Here is a 17,577-nt window from a genome sequence, read left to right on the forward strand (position 1 = left end):
CATATCTACCTCCAAAGTCGTAATGAGGCCCATTGTCTTGTTGTATAAGCGCCTTATAAATGTCCAATAAATAAATAAAGGAAGTGGCAGGGACAAGAAGGAAAGAGAGGTACAGAGAGAAACAAGACAGTGGAATCTTAACCCGACTGTGCTGAGCTTCCTATTTCTACCCCAACTCTGCCCCCTTCTCAGAACCATAGCATCAAAGGCCCTTTGGTATGCGTCAGCGTCTTTCCCTATCTTGCGCTGGAGGAGGTTTGGGGTGCATGCAAATGGACTGTTCTAGCAGCAAGGGTAGGACGCTGTTACATCGTCACGCTTTTTTTCGTGGTGGAGTTGTGTGCCGAAAATGTTCGGCTGAAAAATCGAATTGAACAATCTAGGGGGGATGGTGTAAGTGGATACAAGGGGTAGGAGGGTGTGGGGAATAGGGACCAGATAATATTGAAGGGGGAACCCAAATAAAAAAATGAAAAATGTAGATGAGTTTTTTCAGCTGAAAATATTCGCAAATAACTCTGTGAAAAAACCCTGGCGATCTAAAAACATAGAACCGCAGCAAGGTCTTCTACAGCATTCATGTACATTTTTAGATGTCCCTCGTTACCCTTGTTTCTGCAGGTGCAGCCCTTGGGTTCACAGATTTTTGATTTCCAGTCAAGAACCTTAGCTTTAATTGAGTGAAAATATGCCCACTGTTTTTCTTAGGAGAGTCGAGCCGTGCAAATCCTTGAGCAATTATTTTAATTGACCCATGTGTCCTGCCAGTCCCAGGAGCATCGCTCCCCCTCAGTTGACATTCTCGGGAGTCTTTGCTTTGAAATGGCATGTTTCCCCATGGGAAGCCACTATTGTCTACTGTTGATAGTACAAGGCCCTGGTTCTATCCAGAGGGAGCAGACCCAAATGCAGGAAAAAAACACTAAACAGGGGGAAAAGACCTGCGAGATTACCAGGATTCCGTATAGAAGCTTTGGAGGGAGCTGGTCTGCTGACTATCTGTATCCAGCGAGGAACAGGAGAAAGCGAGGGAATGAGAAGTCCAGGACAGATGGATGAGGAGAAAGGTTGGCTTCATAAGAGGTAAAGGACAAAGGAAGGAAAAGAGTTCAAGAAAGGCAAGGAGGGAATAACTCCACAAACAAAGTACTAGCGCAACGGCAACAAAGATGTTGGGGCATGCTGGCTTACTGTGGTCTTCCTGGTTATATGCTGTCTGATTCTGAGGGTGTTTCTCACTTCGTTGTCGTCCTGGATGACATCACCATGTTGACATTGCCAGGGTGCATGTAAGCGGTGTCGGAAAATGCATGCCCCCATGTTACATCAGGGCGCTGCTGCCTCCAACATTGCCATAGTGATGAAGACATCAGTCCTAACAGTATGCAACACACTGGTTTGAGGCTAGTCCTTTTGTGAAGAGTGTGCCCTTTGATTCCTGTTTCCCAGAACAGCTGAGGTGTTACCTGACATGACAAAAGCTCAAAAGAGAGGTACAGTCTTTCAGTCTCTTGTCCTACTGGCTGTCAGGGACAGGCTTTCTGACTAGTATGTACACAACCCTTGCACAGCTGGCCCGGTTTTACAGTGTTGACACATGCATTATATAGACCACATGTGGCTTTTAATTTTAATTATGTGAATTACCAGCCACCATACCCCAAACTCAGGTATGATATGATATGATAGTTATTCATACAGCGCCTATACATAATGTGTTTCAAAGTGCTTCAAGGCAAGGGAGGGGACAAGGGAAAATACAATGTCATTCTTACAGGCCATGAACAGTAAGGATGTGAAATTAACTATTGTACTCAGCCTGACGACATTTCAGATAGTGCAAGTGCTAAGACATAGATAAGGAAGGGAGGGGGAGAGTAGGAAGGAAATGGAAACAAACAGGCGACTACCGTACTAGGCCTGACGACATTTCTGGTAGAGCCGGAAAAAAACAAAAAGGTGAGGGAGAGGGTTGCAGAAAGAGAGGGGACGAACAAAACAAGCGACTATCACACTAGGCCTAACTACATTTCATATAGTGCTGGGAGAGGGGTGGACAAGTAAGGTGAAGGGGGAGGAGACAGTCAAGGTTGATATCAAACTAGGTCCAGTGACAATTCTGATAAAGTAAGTGCATCGAAGAAAGTAAGGGGAGGAGGGGAGGAGATAGGAAAAGGGAGAAAGGGAGAGAAGGAGAGAACAGAGAGTAAGCAGTCAGAAAATAGTGGAGAAGGAAAACGGGAGAGCAAATACAATATATGGCTTATCTCTAAAGATTAAACTGCTACCAGTACAGTAATCCCTCATAATTATGTGGTTTTGGAACAAAGATGCAGCGTTTAAATGCAGCCTCTATGCTGAAATGAGTTGCCTGTCACAGCAACTGTCAAAAGGACACCTGTGAGCTTTGAACCTGCTATGCGGTACTGATGAGCAGGCATTGCTGCTCAGGATACTGATATAGCATGGCACAGGTGTGCATTATGCTTTTGGCATGGAGTTTTATTAAAGGGGTTCCGGTTAGGAGACAACCCTTTTTGAGATAGAAGTACCTGCATCATTTTATTATTTAATCAAAATATAAAAGTCAGGGCTTCTACACCTTTGCAAGATGGAAGTTCCTTACCATCACACTGCAACCATCATTTGAAGGACGAAGTCAACAGTGTACCATTCCACCCAATGTGGGTGATTGAAAAATTTTCCTAGAACACACATCTCTCAAACTACTACAGTGCGGAGTCAATAATGCTCACAGATGTTGCACATTCATAGCATGTCGACTTGTTTCCTTGTTTTTCTGACAATACAATCACTGTAATAGAATGTTTGGGCCAATGGCAACAATAGATCAGAGCAATGCAAGTGGCGTGAAACAGTGAACAGACATAGAGGCACAGAGCACATGTTGAACCTCAATGAACTCAACAAAAGAAGACAGGAATGGATGCATACACCCCAATGTGAACAGAGGAGGGCCAGCAAAAGAGAGCAATGCAGGGTAGCCCAAAGCAAAAACAAACATATAGCGATTCCATCTACAACAGCCAAACAAAATCAAACAACTAATAGGGACAACCAAATCATATAAAGTCCACACACAAAGAAACAAAAAAGGGCCCTGGTGTGTGTATCGCAGTGAACAGGCCAAAGGATATATATGAAGGCCCCCCTGCATCTCCTCACAATGTAATTGGCCCTCTTCCTCAGCTCCAGTCTGCTGCCTCATAATACCTCTCACTCTACCATGTGGCAATGCCTGAGCCTCCTTCGCCACATTAGTGTGAGAGAGAGATGCATGGGGAATCCCACCGATTGCAACCATGTCCTGATGCATGCCCTTTCTGAAGGTATGCTGCTTCCAGTTGCATCTGAGGGATGTACACAGAAAACACCTCCAGGTGTTGCTGTTGTCTGCTTCTAGCATTAAACACCTCCTCTCCCAGTTTGCATGGGGGCAAACAAAGTGGCCTCCATGTGTGTGAGGTGTATGCAGCCAGGAAGACAATGGCCTGCATGTCTCAGCATGGAGGCAGAGGCAGGACCTGGCTATATGTGTTACATACCTGGGCCTGCCAATCCTGAGGATTCCACAGACACAGCAACAATTCGGACTGGATTGTTCTACAGTGTCAACTGCAGCTCCAGGTGGACTGCTCACTTCTCCACCTCCCTCAGAAGGCACCACTGATTGTGGAAGAGATTGATGGCACATCGGTATCAGTTGCATAATAGCTACAGACACACCCGAGCCAGCCCCATTTGTGGCATTCCTTCCGTGTACCTTGGTCTGGGTACCTTCAGCAGATTTACACTGGACTGGTATCATATCCACACAGGATGTGCTAGCGTGTGTGTTTTGGGCCCCAACACCCTGAAACGTCATGCGGACGTACTCCTCCACCAGGTTTGCCAGATCTGAACCATGAAGTAGTTCCTTGAAGATCTCTCAAATGTCACTGAGAATATCTGCAGAGGACTAAGAGTCGTCCGGCCTCCTGAAGACCACAAGCCATTGCCTGGCACCCCATGCTGCTTGATGCACATTCCATCTCTTATATTGGAGGATCCTCGCCTGTAAGTGATTACAGAACGAAAATCACCAGTAACTCAATTGAAGCACACAGATCACAATTTACATCACTGTACCACATGAAGTCAACACATTATGCTTAACAACTGGCTTGTGGGCCCTTGTACCCATCTCATATGGCATCCACTCATTGTGACAGGGCCCATAACTTGATTCTTTCAAGAGGGGATGGGGACCACATTCAGACTGGGGTGGGAGGCTTACCACTGAGATTCATATAGCCAGTCATGCCCCTGAGAAAGGATGTGGGAGTTGGGAGGGCCCCAGTTCCTATCCCTTCTCTTTGTGCCTGCCTGCATGGCACAAGTACCACCTTATCTTGCCTCATACCTGTATTGTATGTTGCTCCGAGTCCATTTCTCTCTCTCCTGTGGACCTATATTTCCCAGGAGACCCATCAAAGGAAGAATAAGTAAACGGCCCAACCAGGAGAGAAACAGTAACAGGTCTCCAGATGATGCAGTGACCCATTCACTGCACAAGCAATTCACTGCACAACAGCAGCCCACATAAACAGCTCTCCAACAGAGACCACACCACATTACTGAATGTTGAGAACTCCAATCAGTGGTGCAATGCTCTTACACACAAGGACAATAAAGTTACTTGTCACAAGGTCATGGAGCGGTCCTGTTTTCAATCCCGCATTTTCAAAACATTGGAAAACCCACATGTGAAATGGGATACTGAGACTAACAGTTGTTACACAGAGCTGCCATTGCAGAGACTCAGCATACACATGTAGTAGAAAGGGTCAGGGCTTAAAATCCTTTTTATGTCTTCACTCACATGTAGCTCCTCCCCGGTGGAAAAGAAAGCAAGAGATTGGTACGGAACATTAGGTGAAGGAGGTAGCCAATGGATAGGAAAGGCGGAGGTGTAGATTATTTCGGCAAAGTCATGGAGGTGGGCTGAGGACCAAGAGAAAGGGCGGTGGAGAAGAGTGTGGAGGGGAATTGCTGAAAGGGTATGCGTGGTGAGGTATTGGCTGGTGATAGAAGGGGTACTTGGCTGTAAGTGTGTGTGAATGGAGTGAGAGTGACATGGATAGAGTAGTGATTGTATGGTAAGGCGAGTGGCAGAGTGAAAGACAGGTGACTCGAGAAGAAGGTGGTTGTGGAGTAGTAGAGTGGAGATGGGTGGAGTAGTAGAAGAGGGAGCAGTAGAAGAGTGGAGGAGGGAATAGTAGTAATTTGGGATGGAGAGAATTGTAATGGTGTTGACTATAGTATGAGATAATAGAGAAGATGAGCAAGAGGAAAATCAAAGTGAGAGCAGGAGTAAAAGGGATAGTAAAGAGAGATAGTGGTTATACTAGAAGGGAGGAGAGTAATCGGAGAGAGGAGTGAGAGACAGAAGGAAGTAGGGAGAGGAACAGGATGGTGTGGAAGGAAGGGACCAAGAGGGGCCTGAGCCTTTGAAAGGCACCTATCATTACAGGCTATTATCTATAGGCCCTTTAGGTCAGGGACCACCTGGACTATTTCCAAGGGGTTAGAGAGATCCGAAATTTGCCTTCAGGCCATTACCTGTAACAGGACAGACTTTAGATAGAAGGGGTTACAAATTTCTAGTGACACACCTGGTTTTGAGGGGTGCCTGGTTTAGAGAGGGATAGCCCATTCTTAGATTAGATAGAGGGATGGCCCTTGGAGAGCCCCTTGACTTCTAAACAAATAGAAACCCTGGGACTGTCTTCAAGATTGGGTGTGTTCTTGAGAACCTTGACACAGACAACAACTCATACCAGAAGACCCACCAAACATGCAACATGCAATGCATGCTCCAGTTCAAGGTCCTTTCCCTGATCACATGTGTTGCTCCCACATGGTAATTCCTGAAATGTACAAGGTGTCATATATAGCGTGAGATCCTCAAGCCCAACCAGTGGACTCTCGACATACACTCATACTAATGTGCTACTATGAGTCCCATGCAATCACCATGTAATTGAGCCATACCAGCGACATTCACTTCAATTGGATGCAGGGGCCTAAGCATGTGCTATTCGCCCTCAAATGCACACATGGCAAGAACCATCATATGATCCCTCACATATGAGATGTATGTACCCTCATTTACAGATAAAGCACAGACAGCAAGCTTACATGGCCAATGCTGCATGTCCTTTAATTTGAACATTCATGGGTTTCCTTCAATGGTGGACATGGCCCATAGCCATACAGGAAACAGGACCCAGACGACCATGGTCCACTGCACAAGTAACAGACATGTGTGACCTGACAATGTCAACATTGTAGACCTCATTCTTCGACACCTGAAGGTACCTATCATGGCTTGATGTGCATGGACACCAACATTCATGACATACATCAACGACACAGACAGCAAGTCACTAAACATGTGCAGACATTCCACAAAATGTTGTTGCAAAATAAATCATGCAGTCATGTAACTCACCAACTGGAGGCACATAGATGTCACTCCCTTCCACGGCGACTACTACCTAAGTGGAAATCATGCCAGTGACCGCCTCTTCCTCTGGCTTTGGGACCTCTATGTCTGAGGGCCTTCATCGGTCACCTGAGCAGACCTCGGGTTTCTCCCCATCTTCTCCTTGGTTCAATGACTAAGATCCATCATGTGCTTCTGCAACTCCAGATGCACTGATCTGATTTGTCACCTACTGCCAAAGCGCTGCACACTCTGTCACTGAAGGCGTGCTGCCAGCCCGTGTATAGAGGTCAACTTGATGGTCCTCCGCAAAGTCTGTTAGGATCACAAGCTCCTCATCAGTGAACCTCTTTTTCTTAGGTCATCCCTTCTTCTGAAGCTGTCCCCTCTCAATCGTGATGTTTTGAGTGTTCGCCATCCGATATATACTGCTAAAGTGTCATCTGACTGGGACGTGCATATGCCAATGGCAAGTGACCAATGCTTATTCCCCTTATGTGCCTCATGAATGCATCAGAAGAGTGCGTGGAAAGTGCGCACGTGATGTCATGATGACCCACATACTGTGTGCTGTGAGTGTAACTTACACGCCAAAGGCCTTTTCTCACCACTGGTTCCTCGCTGTGCGCCTTCTTCTGTCCCCTACATGTGCATCTTCCTCCTGCCTTTCATTGCACTCCTGCCTGTCTACCCTGTCTGCCCAAAACAAGTGACATCTGCTGTCAGGTCGTCCATCTTAGGTAGAACTTCAAATGGGACTGTCCTGGAATGCATCTTTCACCACCACCGATCCTGCTCCTGCTAGACCACTCCCTGACCCCTACACCTGTACCATAAACACCCCCAGGTCACCTGGTCTGCCTCCTCAGGACACTAACACATCCATCTGTTTGCCACAGTTACCCTGTCCAGCATCACTGCTACCTCAACATGCACTCCGGCACATCTTAAATCTGCCACATCATATACTTACCGTTAGAAAGATTTGGAATGGATTAAGGCAACTTGGGGTCAAAGGTGGAAATATTTTCTGCTAAAATGTCAGAGTAAAATGGGCGTAAGCTCCCAGATCTATGTCACTCGAGTTCTGTGCCATGTTTGTCATTGCAAAGGGGTCGGTGGAGTTGTGTTGGTCTTAGTGTCTATCTCTGGATGCCTGCAACTGTGTCCATCCCTGTTTATCTCTGCGCTTCTGCCACCGTCTATATTGTATCATGATGTAAGAAAAGAGAAAGAATTATGTCTGCTTCCTGGCTCAAAAATGCATAGATCAAAAATGAGTGTTCTGTGAACCTAGGAACTTTCCCCATGCTTTGGCGATGTCTGTATGGTTTTGACGCTGTGGGTTTTCACTGCCTGTTCGAAAAAAAGTGTAAAATTGAATATGACACTACTGAAGGCCCTGAATTCAAATGCAACTTCAGAGTCTTTTTGAATGTACATCTTTACATGTATATTACAGGTATTTGTACTGCACTTTTCATGAATTCCTGATGTAGCTGGCAGAACAAGAGAAATCCCGTTTTGGTCTCAGTAGCGATTCCATGACACGATCATCTACCTCGATCCATCATCATATGCTTTTATTCGACCAATGTCTTACAGGCAGTCACCAATAAAACATAACATTCAAGACATACAATACAAACCCAGTTACATATCACCAATCATAATACATTACAGTCAATAACAGTAGTAGAGTATTTACACATGTTTAACCTACAAAACACAAATTGTGAAGCTAATTAGACACAGCAAATATCACAGTTGGGTACTTTGTGGATTTTAAAGAAATATTCGCCATGAATAAGAAGCCTAATGCCAAAGGCAATCACAAGTATCATCAAATTAGATCACTGGGGATCATACAATGAAGGCAATTGAATAAACAATTAGGAACATGTTCATCAACATATCCTCTCCACAGTGATGATTGCTAGACACTGCCAAGGTTCCATGATTTCACAAACGTCACCGGGAGAGCGTGACCAGGTGGAATTCGATATAAAGTGCGCAGACGAGTGGAGCTTCCACGCAGTCAAGGTAATTCCAAAATCCCCAGTTTTCCTTAGGTTCAAAGTGTGCTCTGCTAGTGAGCAAGACATCATCTTTTCCATACACTTCCTTTTGTGGATCTGCCTCTCCAAAGACTTGGGTAGGGGCTTTATGCACTTGGGGTTATTCCAAAGTACAGGTAGCTCAAACTCTTGCAGCATGTTCTTTACCCGCGTTACCCAAGGTCATCAACATTCCATCCTTTTGCTTTAACATGTCTGGTAAGGCCCCCTTAGAGTTGATCAATTGGGGTTAGGTCCAAAAACTAGTACACAACAGTGCGACTTCACTGTCAAAACCAGTCATCTCTATCTCTAATCTTTGTGGCAATGGGCCTCATTACGAGGTTGGAGGTAGGCTTGCCGGTTTTACCAAACTCGGATACGGGTAATTGCCCTTCCGTGGGTGCCGGGCTCGGTACATCCCCATTCCCATTTGAGCCCCATAGGGCTCAATGGGAATGGGGAGGGTGGTAGCACTGGTACCGTTAATGACGCTACCGGTATTACCATCATGTTCTGCTCGCGGGTGCCGGTACGGCCACCAGGTCAGACCTGGTGGCTGCAAGGGCACCCGCGAACTGCACTCCTAGTATGGTGGTATGGTAGCAACGGTGCAGGTACCGATACCTGCACCGTTGTTGCCTTACCGCCATACTTGTAATGAGGCCCAATGTCTTGTACTGTGGGAAAGGGCCAATCTACTTTTTAAGAAAACAGGTCTTTCTCACATCTAAGTTTGGGACTGGGCAATGGCCCCACAGTACTGCTCTATAAAAGAGCTGTCTCTTGCTTGCATTGTGTAAAACCAATGCAAGCAAGATTATGGACCACAGAACTTTGCTGCGTCAATGTTGCATTACTTTTTTGAATCTGCTTTTTACAAGAGCGGTTGTTCATGAACCTAAGCCCATGGAGCGGATACTCTCTAAGCCATTTTGTCCACACAACACATTAAAGATAGGGCCTCATTACGAGTTGGGCGGTAGCCCTGAAATGCGGTGGTAACGCTATTACTGCTGCATTTAAGGGTCCGCCCAATCACAAGTCTGGCAGCATTTAAATGCACCAACTTAACGCCCATTTTCGGGTGCAATTATCACAGCGCTATTAGCACGCGCTAATTGTGCCGAAAATGCCCCATTGGATCCAATGGGGAATACCCATTACCGCTCAACCCTTGAGCTGGCGCTAATAGTGCCAGACCGGGTGGAACTAATGCTATTAGCCTGGGAGGTATCCCGGCGGTAATACTGCCGGGATACCCCCCCAACTTGTTATGAGGCCCTTACACTTGTGTCTTCAAACCCGGTGGAGCCTTTGGGACAGGAACTGGGTCGTATTATGCGATATCTTGACCCAATTTAAAGCAAGAGTTTCAGTTTGTAGCTCAATACTTTTGACAGCAATGTCAATGATGTATAAACAGAGCAAGGCAGAGGTAAGATGCAACCCTGTTTCACCCCTTGCTGCGCTGGGAGCAATCTGTCATTTCCAAACAAAGGCCCCATCTGACTGAGTCAAGGAACAGCCTTGGGCGTTGGTTTCTGCCTTGGCTCACTTGTTATCTACACCGACCCAGACATGGCCTTCCTGTCCCAAGCTTCTTTGGGCAACGGGCGATTGCTGCTTGCACCACATGTTTGACCCAGCTCACCAATGCAACAGCGAATCACCAACTCAGAAAGTGCCTAGAAGCCTGGCTCGACGGTGTTGCACCCCAAAGACAAGAAACCGAAGACCTCAAGAGGCTCTGTCCCGCTGGTCTGCCTTAAAGAGCCATATGATATGATATTATATATGTTATTTATAACACACGCAATACCCAGAGGTTTCTAAGTGCGGACCCGGGGATTGAACCTATGTTGCTCCGAGTCGTCTTGCTTCCAAGGCGAGCACGTTGCCGCTGAGCTATCCTCACGAGACAAGTGATTTTAAGCCCCCTTCTTTGTCTTTTGCTTCTCAAATCATTTTCCTGCACCCCTCTCTTCACTCAGAGCGCCCCTTTATTCTCAACGTCTGCCTTCTATGAGGCTCCTTGACAGGGGCGGGTCTTTATTATTTTTAATTAGTTGTGTGCAATGACTGTTTTTTTTTTAAGGTCCCTATTTTGTATAGAACCTTGATTGGACATTCTCTTATTTTGGTACCGCTATACTATTTTCTTTTGGGTTGCAACTATAGCACCTCACACCCCTCCTGAAGAGAATTGCCTGCCCTTGGCCCACATTGCCAAAAGAGGCCAAGGAGGCATGGCTGCGGGATGTGCCTGTTTCACCTTTATGATTGGGATCACTGCTGGTTTAGTAGTGGTGTGGGCCCGAGTAGAAGGTGTATGCACTACTCATCCCTTTACTCCTGCAGAGCAGTGGTCATTTCGTCGAAGTATCCATTGCCACTATTGTATATTACCCTGGTCCTTTCTTACTAAGTCTGTATCCATACATTTGTTCCAAAAATGTTATCAGGTTATTTAAGATTATTATTCATATACAGTATATTTTCCAAGGTGTTAGTCCTTCTAGTAATGTTATGTGTATGGTACCATATGCAGATGACCTATGAATAAATGTTTATATGCTCTTCATCTATGACTCAGAATTCTAAAAGTGTGTCGAAGACCACAGTATTTTTATTTACGATGAATCGCAGATGTACATGAGCTACTGACAGAGCCAAAAATGCTGCAGCAACTGGGGAGTACGCAGTGACAACAACCATGTTTTGGGAGGTGGTGTGGTAAAAAATGTGATTGGTTGACACTCAAAGTCCCATAAGGCCTGTGTGAGTGTGATGTTAACCACTGTTTGGAGCACATGTACACCCACTGACACACACCACATCATTTAAAGGAGGCGTGTTGCACCACCTGAGAAGCAGAAAAGGGAAGGCATAGGCGCAAGACGACGGATCAGCTATTATTAAGTTTAATGGACAGATCCCCTAGATGTGGCTGTATGTGTATTGTGGGTAGGCTAGCAGAATTGTACGGGTCTCAAATGGCATTGTAAAGTCTTGCCAAGCAAGGTGAGCGGATGCACCATTAAGAAGTTGATTGTTAATGCAACCGACTAAATGTATTATGCTTACTACTCTGTTTAAGGGTCATTGTGAAAACCATATGGAATCACTGAGGTTTCTGTGTTCCGGGGCCACACTTTCGGGATGGGTTAGTATGCCCATTTCCTTGTTTGTTTCTGCACAGATGAATGGAAATAAATCTTTCTCTACCTACGCTGCCCGGGGTTGCTTATTGGAGTACTTGGTCATATATTTGGGATCTACAAGTCAACCTGTTATACTAATATGGAGGAACAATATTTCTGAGGCTTGTGGATCTGCTTAGACCACATGCTATGCATAGGCCGACATCTAGGGGTAGCCTCAAGAGTATTAAATTTTTTGTTTTTGAAACTTGAAAACGGATGTCGACAGGGCGTGCCAGTAATTCTATCCCTAGTGTGATGTCTACTGTTTCCATGGTGCTTCACACATCGAGGTCCCTCAGATTGTTTTTTTCCACCATCATAGTCGGACGGAAGTTGCAGAGTTCCTTCTTCTGGCTAACGCCATTACTTATACGAAGTTTAAAATGTAGACTTTCTTCCTATCCTTTCGACGGCTCTATACCGCAAGAACTCCAGCAACGGCTTTCGAGACAAGACCATTCGTCGATGACAACGACTCATCCGTCTTGACGAACTTTGGCTGTGGCCTATTTAGGCCCCAACGGGCCTCGGCCCTGCACAGTAGGGAGAGTGGGGAGAGGTCATAATTCATCTCATTTAGAGAATGCCTATTTCCCTATTCTTCCTTTTACTCGCTGAGCTGCCATCCTTCCATACTATGGACAACACACCATTTAAATGTTGTCCTTCTTGTAGCAGGAAGTTTCCCTGGAAGGATTCATACAGGGTGTGTAATCTCTGCCTTCCTAGGGACCATTTCGAAAAACAGTGCAAGTCCTGCAAACTGTTTCAGCCCAAGACACTAAAGGACCGGAAGGCTAAACACTGGGCCCACCACACCATGCAGGCCGAGGCCGTCATGGACATTGAGGGAGGCTCCAGAGATGGCAGCAACAGCATCCTAAGTAGCGCTGATGGTGATCGGGACCCGACGGATTCCCTCGTGCGAGCCCCTGACTCCAACAGGCAGGCCGGCAGTTCTGCTACGGAGAGGATACCCGGTGGCTCAAGCACCCACAATGCACGCCACACTAAATACCCACACCCCCTCCCCTATGGCCAACAGTTGACCATGCCGTCGACCGATAAGTCACACGTAGTGTTGAAGGGAAGGTCAGAAAATAAATCCCTCTCCTCTTGTGTCTCAGACACTCTCCTGAAATCCAAGATGTCAAAAAACTCAAAATCTCTGATGCCCCTATCCTCAAAATCATCAGTTACAAAGGATAAAGAACACTCTGTCCCTAGTGACACCCTCTGAGGGGCAATGCACCACAAACAGATCCCTGCACCATAGCCTTTCCCTACCCCTGTTCCCACAGTGTTGCCAAGCTCCACTCAATGGACCCTGTAACAGTTTGATAGAGTAATAAGGAGAATGTCTAGCTTTGTTAACTTTTTTGATCAACACCCTGATCAACTTACCAACGTCCAGCGACCCCATCAAGGCGAAGATAATAGGCAGCCCGATGCCAAAAGACCCTGCCTAGACGTGACACAGCCTAGAACCTCTACCTATCAAAACATATCTGACGACCAATACTATTTTGACCCTACAGGTACGTAGGACCCTGGCTCAATAGCAGACCAAGAAGACTAAGGGGACATAGAGGATACAGGCCAATATTATAACGATGATGATGTATACAACATCCAATCTCCAGACCATATTGACCAACCTGTAGCTGATTCTGCATGTGGATAGCCAGCTGCAGTATAATGGTCTTCTTTTAAAAGCTGCAAAACATTTAAAAATGGATCCCCAGGAGGCTCAAGTCGACAAAGACTTTGTAGAGGACATCCTTGGGGATAAGAGATCTGCAGAACAGTTCATTCACTGCTCCAGTCTATCCAAATGTGTATTCAGCCTTCTTTACTTACCCGCAACCTGACAAGGGTAGTCAACCCTCGCATTGAGAAGTTGTTTAGACCAGCCCCGTCAGACCCATTGTACATCAGGGGGCAGCTAAAGCCTGATTCTCTTGTGGTGACCACAACAAGGAAAAGAGCGGGCACACATTTAAGCTCTGCCGAAGCCCCTCCTGACAAGGAGAGCAAAAAGATGTACACATTGGGCAGGAAAGTAGCTTTCTCGGGTGCTTACCAAGTAAGGATAGCCAACAACACGACGCTCCTGGCGAGTTATAATTGCCACACGTGGAACGAGATCTCACAACAAATAGACTCAGCCCCGGAGCCCCTAAAAACACAACTTTTAAAAACAGTAGCTGAAGGTAAACAGGTGGCAAGCTGCATCCTGAAAAATAATCTGGACCCAGCAGATAATGCAGGCCAGATTGTATCCTGCATGGCTACATTCAATCAGGTTTCAATCTGGAAACCCAAGCCACCCTTTTAAATATGCCAATTTAGCCTAATGCCTTATTTGAGAAAGTGGTCGAGGACGCACTGAAAAGTGCTAAGGAGGAGTATGACACCCTGAAATCACTGGGACAGCTCACAAACAAACCCTTTGTGCAGAGCGGTGCATTTAATGCATGCCGTTTTAGAGCGCTACAAGAAGTAATCCCACTGCTAAAACAGGGGGACTACATGGCAACTTTGGACATGAAAGATGCATACTTTCATATTTCAATTTTCCCAGCGCACAGAAAATTCCTGCGCTTCAAAAGAGCAAATCAACACTACCAATTCAAGGTGCTACCCTTCGGCATAGCCTCCGCTCAAAGGGTATGTATTACTTACGCAGAGAATCAATCCCAGTGTACCCTTATCTGGACGACTGGCTGATAATAGGGGAATCCCCTCAAATTTGTGAGCAAAACACCCAAATGACAATCAATCTTCTGTTCCAATTGGGATTCTCAATCAACGAGAAAAAAAATCAAGTCTTGTTCCAAGCAAAACCAAGCAGTTCTACTGCTGCAAATACCTCAATATCTGGCCGGTTGCCAAATAAACGTAAGCAAAGCAATGTGCTTGCTTGGGATGATGGCTTCATGTATTTACCTAGTTCCTCACGCACGGTTACGCATGCGCCCAATGCAAGAGTGGTTAGCCAAACAGTGGTCTCAGGCAAGCAGTCAGTGGGACGATCTAGTCGCTGTTTCGCTAACCCTAATTCAAACACTATACTGGTGAACAAAAGAAAATCTGTGAATGGGAAAACCCTTTCACAATCCGGAAATGCAAGCAATAGTTACAACAGACGCCTCACTCTCCGGATGGGGACCCCAGTACCTCCATCACACAGTGCATGGCCTGTGGACACAGATCACAACCCAAAATCACATCAGCCTTTAAGAGCTACTAGCAGTACTCAAAGCAATAAAAGCCTTTCAGGTGCATCTAGCAGGTCAAACATTGCAAGTCCTCACACACAGCACCACTGCCATGTTCTACATAAACAAGCAGGGAGGCACACACTCTCCAAGTCTGTCCAGATTAGCCCAGAAAATTTGGAAGTGGGCACTCAAGCGGAACATGTTGCCAGTATCCCAAAACATTCCAGGGGACCTCAATTCTCTAGCAGATTCTCTAAGCAGAGAACCCCTACCCGAAGAACATGAGTGGCAACTCAATGTGGGTATTTTAGATTATATCTTTTTCCCTCTGGGGGGTATCCTCCTTTAGACTTGTTTGCCACAAGCCAAACCGCACAATGCCCAGACTTTGCATCCAGGTTTCCCCAACCCAGATCCAAGGGGAACGCCCTATGGATGAGTTGGTCGGGGAAATTTGCTTACGCTTTTCCACCGACACCTCTACTGAACGGAATAGTGCACAAAATGCTCCATGAACAAGCAACTCTAATCCTGGTTGCTCCAATGTGGGCAAGACAACCTTGTTTTCCGTATCTGCTCAAACTGGCAATGTGCAACCCATCCAGTGCTCAGTCAACATGCCCACCCAACATGGGGGGAGAACACTACACCCACATCCTCAATCTATGAATTTGCCAGCTTGACTCTTGAAGTCATAGCGCCTCATTACTAGTCCGGCGGTAACCTGACAGTTTTTTCGGCTCGGTTACCGCCGGACTCGTATTACCATTCCGCCTCCGTGATTCCCGGAATTACCACGGCATTACAACCCCGGTGACCCGGGAATTCCGGAGGGCGGAATTCGGTAAATCCCCATTCCCATTGAGATCAATAGGACTCAATGGAAATGGAGACCATGGAAACACCGGCACCATCATGTGATGGTGCCGGTGTTTCCACGTCCACCTGCAGGCGGGCGGTGTTAAACCCGCCAGGTCAGACCTGGCGGGAATTACACCTCTGCCTGCAGGACTCGAGATCACCCGGTATGGAAACAACGGTGGCGGCGGGTTTACCGCCACCGTTATTTCCATACCGGGTGACTTGTAATGAGGCCCATAGAGTTTGGTCATTTAAAACGACCTCAAAGGTGTATGAAAATCCTAAAGGAGGTATGAAAACCTAACACCAGACACTGTTACTGTAACAAATGGAAATTATTAGTAATATGGTGCCAGTCAAAAAATGTAAACCCGATTGAATGTACTCCATCACACATTCTTCACTACAACTCTCGCCTAGTATTCAACTCCATCAAGGTTCACCTCCCAGCGGCTCTATCCGCGTACATCACTTCTTGAAACAAGGTGTCCTGGTGGAAAGTCCCTATTGTAAAGGTTTCATGGAGGGAGTAAAGATATTTTACCCCTCCAGGGTGGGATCTCAATGTGGTACTCTCAAAGCTCATAGGTTCTCCCTTTGAGCCTATGCACAAACCCAGCCTTAAACATCTAACATAGAAGACAGCTTTCCTGATGGCCATCACCTCCATCAGTGAGCTACAAGCTTTGTCAGTGCAAGACCCTTTCTTTGTTATGCACAAAGACAAGTTGGTACTAAGAACACACCCTAGGTTTTCACCTAAATTCATATCCAAGTTCTATGTTAACCAATCCATTGAACTAACCACTTTCTTTCAAAATCCTTCAAGCTAAGCTGAGAAGAACCTCTATACACTAGATGTAAGGAGGGCAGTTGTTTACTATGTAAACAAGAAAAACAGACCAGAAATTTGTCTCCATAGCACCCGGCAGGGAAGGTGATCACGTTTCTAAAAACGCCATCTCCAGATGGATAGTGAAATGCATCCAGCTCTGCTACTCCCTATCAAATAAAACTCTGCCTTTCACACCAAGAGCTCACTCTACCAGGGGTATAGGACCTACCTTGGCCTTTATTGCAAAGGACCCTCTGGATACCATTTGCAAAGAAGCTACATGGAGTTCCATACATACCTTTACTCAGCATTACTGCAGTGACACACATTATAAAACAGATCCAGAGGCGGGACAAGTGGTGCTAAAACATCTATTTGACACTGTACCTCCTCACAACCCACCACCATCGCCGGACACTGCTCGCTAGTCTAAGCATTGAATATTATCTAAGCAGATCCACAAGCCTAAGAAGGGATTCATTACTCACCGTAATCACATTTCTGATGTTTTTATCTGCTTAGATTTACATGCGCCCACTCTTCCTCCCCTGTGGAGTAGAAGGTCCATATATGTTTTCTGGCTTTATCTACTCTTATCTGCTTTATTACATCTGTACTCACGCTACACTTCATGCTACCTCATGTCAGAAACAAAACAATCTGAGGGCCCTCGACGCGTTAAGGATCATGGGTACAGGAGACATCACACTAGGGTTAGTATTACTGGCACGCCCTGTCGACGTCCCTTTTTCAGTTTCAAAAATAAAAAATGTAATACTCTGCGGCTACCACTAGCATGTGAATCAAAGAAGATACAAGCATCAGAAATACAATTACAGTGAGTAATGTATCCCATATCAGATTTAAACTTTTGTCTAGTTTCCTT

General features: G+C 46.0%; 1 protein-coding gene across 1 annotated transcript in view; it reads left to right on the forward strand.

Annotated features, from left to right (window-relative positions):
* Nucleotides 1-17,577, forward strand: part of LOC138448430 (NACHT, LRR and PYD domains-containing protein 12-like) — a 434,278-nt gene that overhangs the window by 168,516 nt on the left and 248,185 nt on the right. The gene's annotated exons all lie outside the window — the stretch shown is intronic.

The sequence above is a fragment of the Ambystoma mexicanum genome, chromosome 1p (genome assembly GCF_040938575.1).
Source record: "Ambystoma mexicanum isolate Mex_15411 chromosome 1p, UKY_AmexF1_1, whole genome shotgun sequence".
Classification (NCBI taxonomy): domain Eukaryota; kingdom Metazoa; phylum Chordata; class Amphibia; order Caudata; family Ambystomatidae; genus Ambystoma; species Ambystoma mexicanum.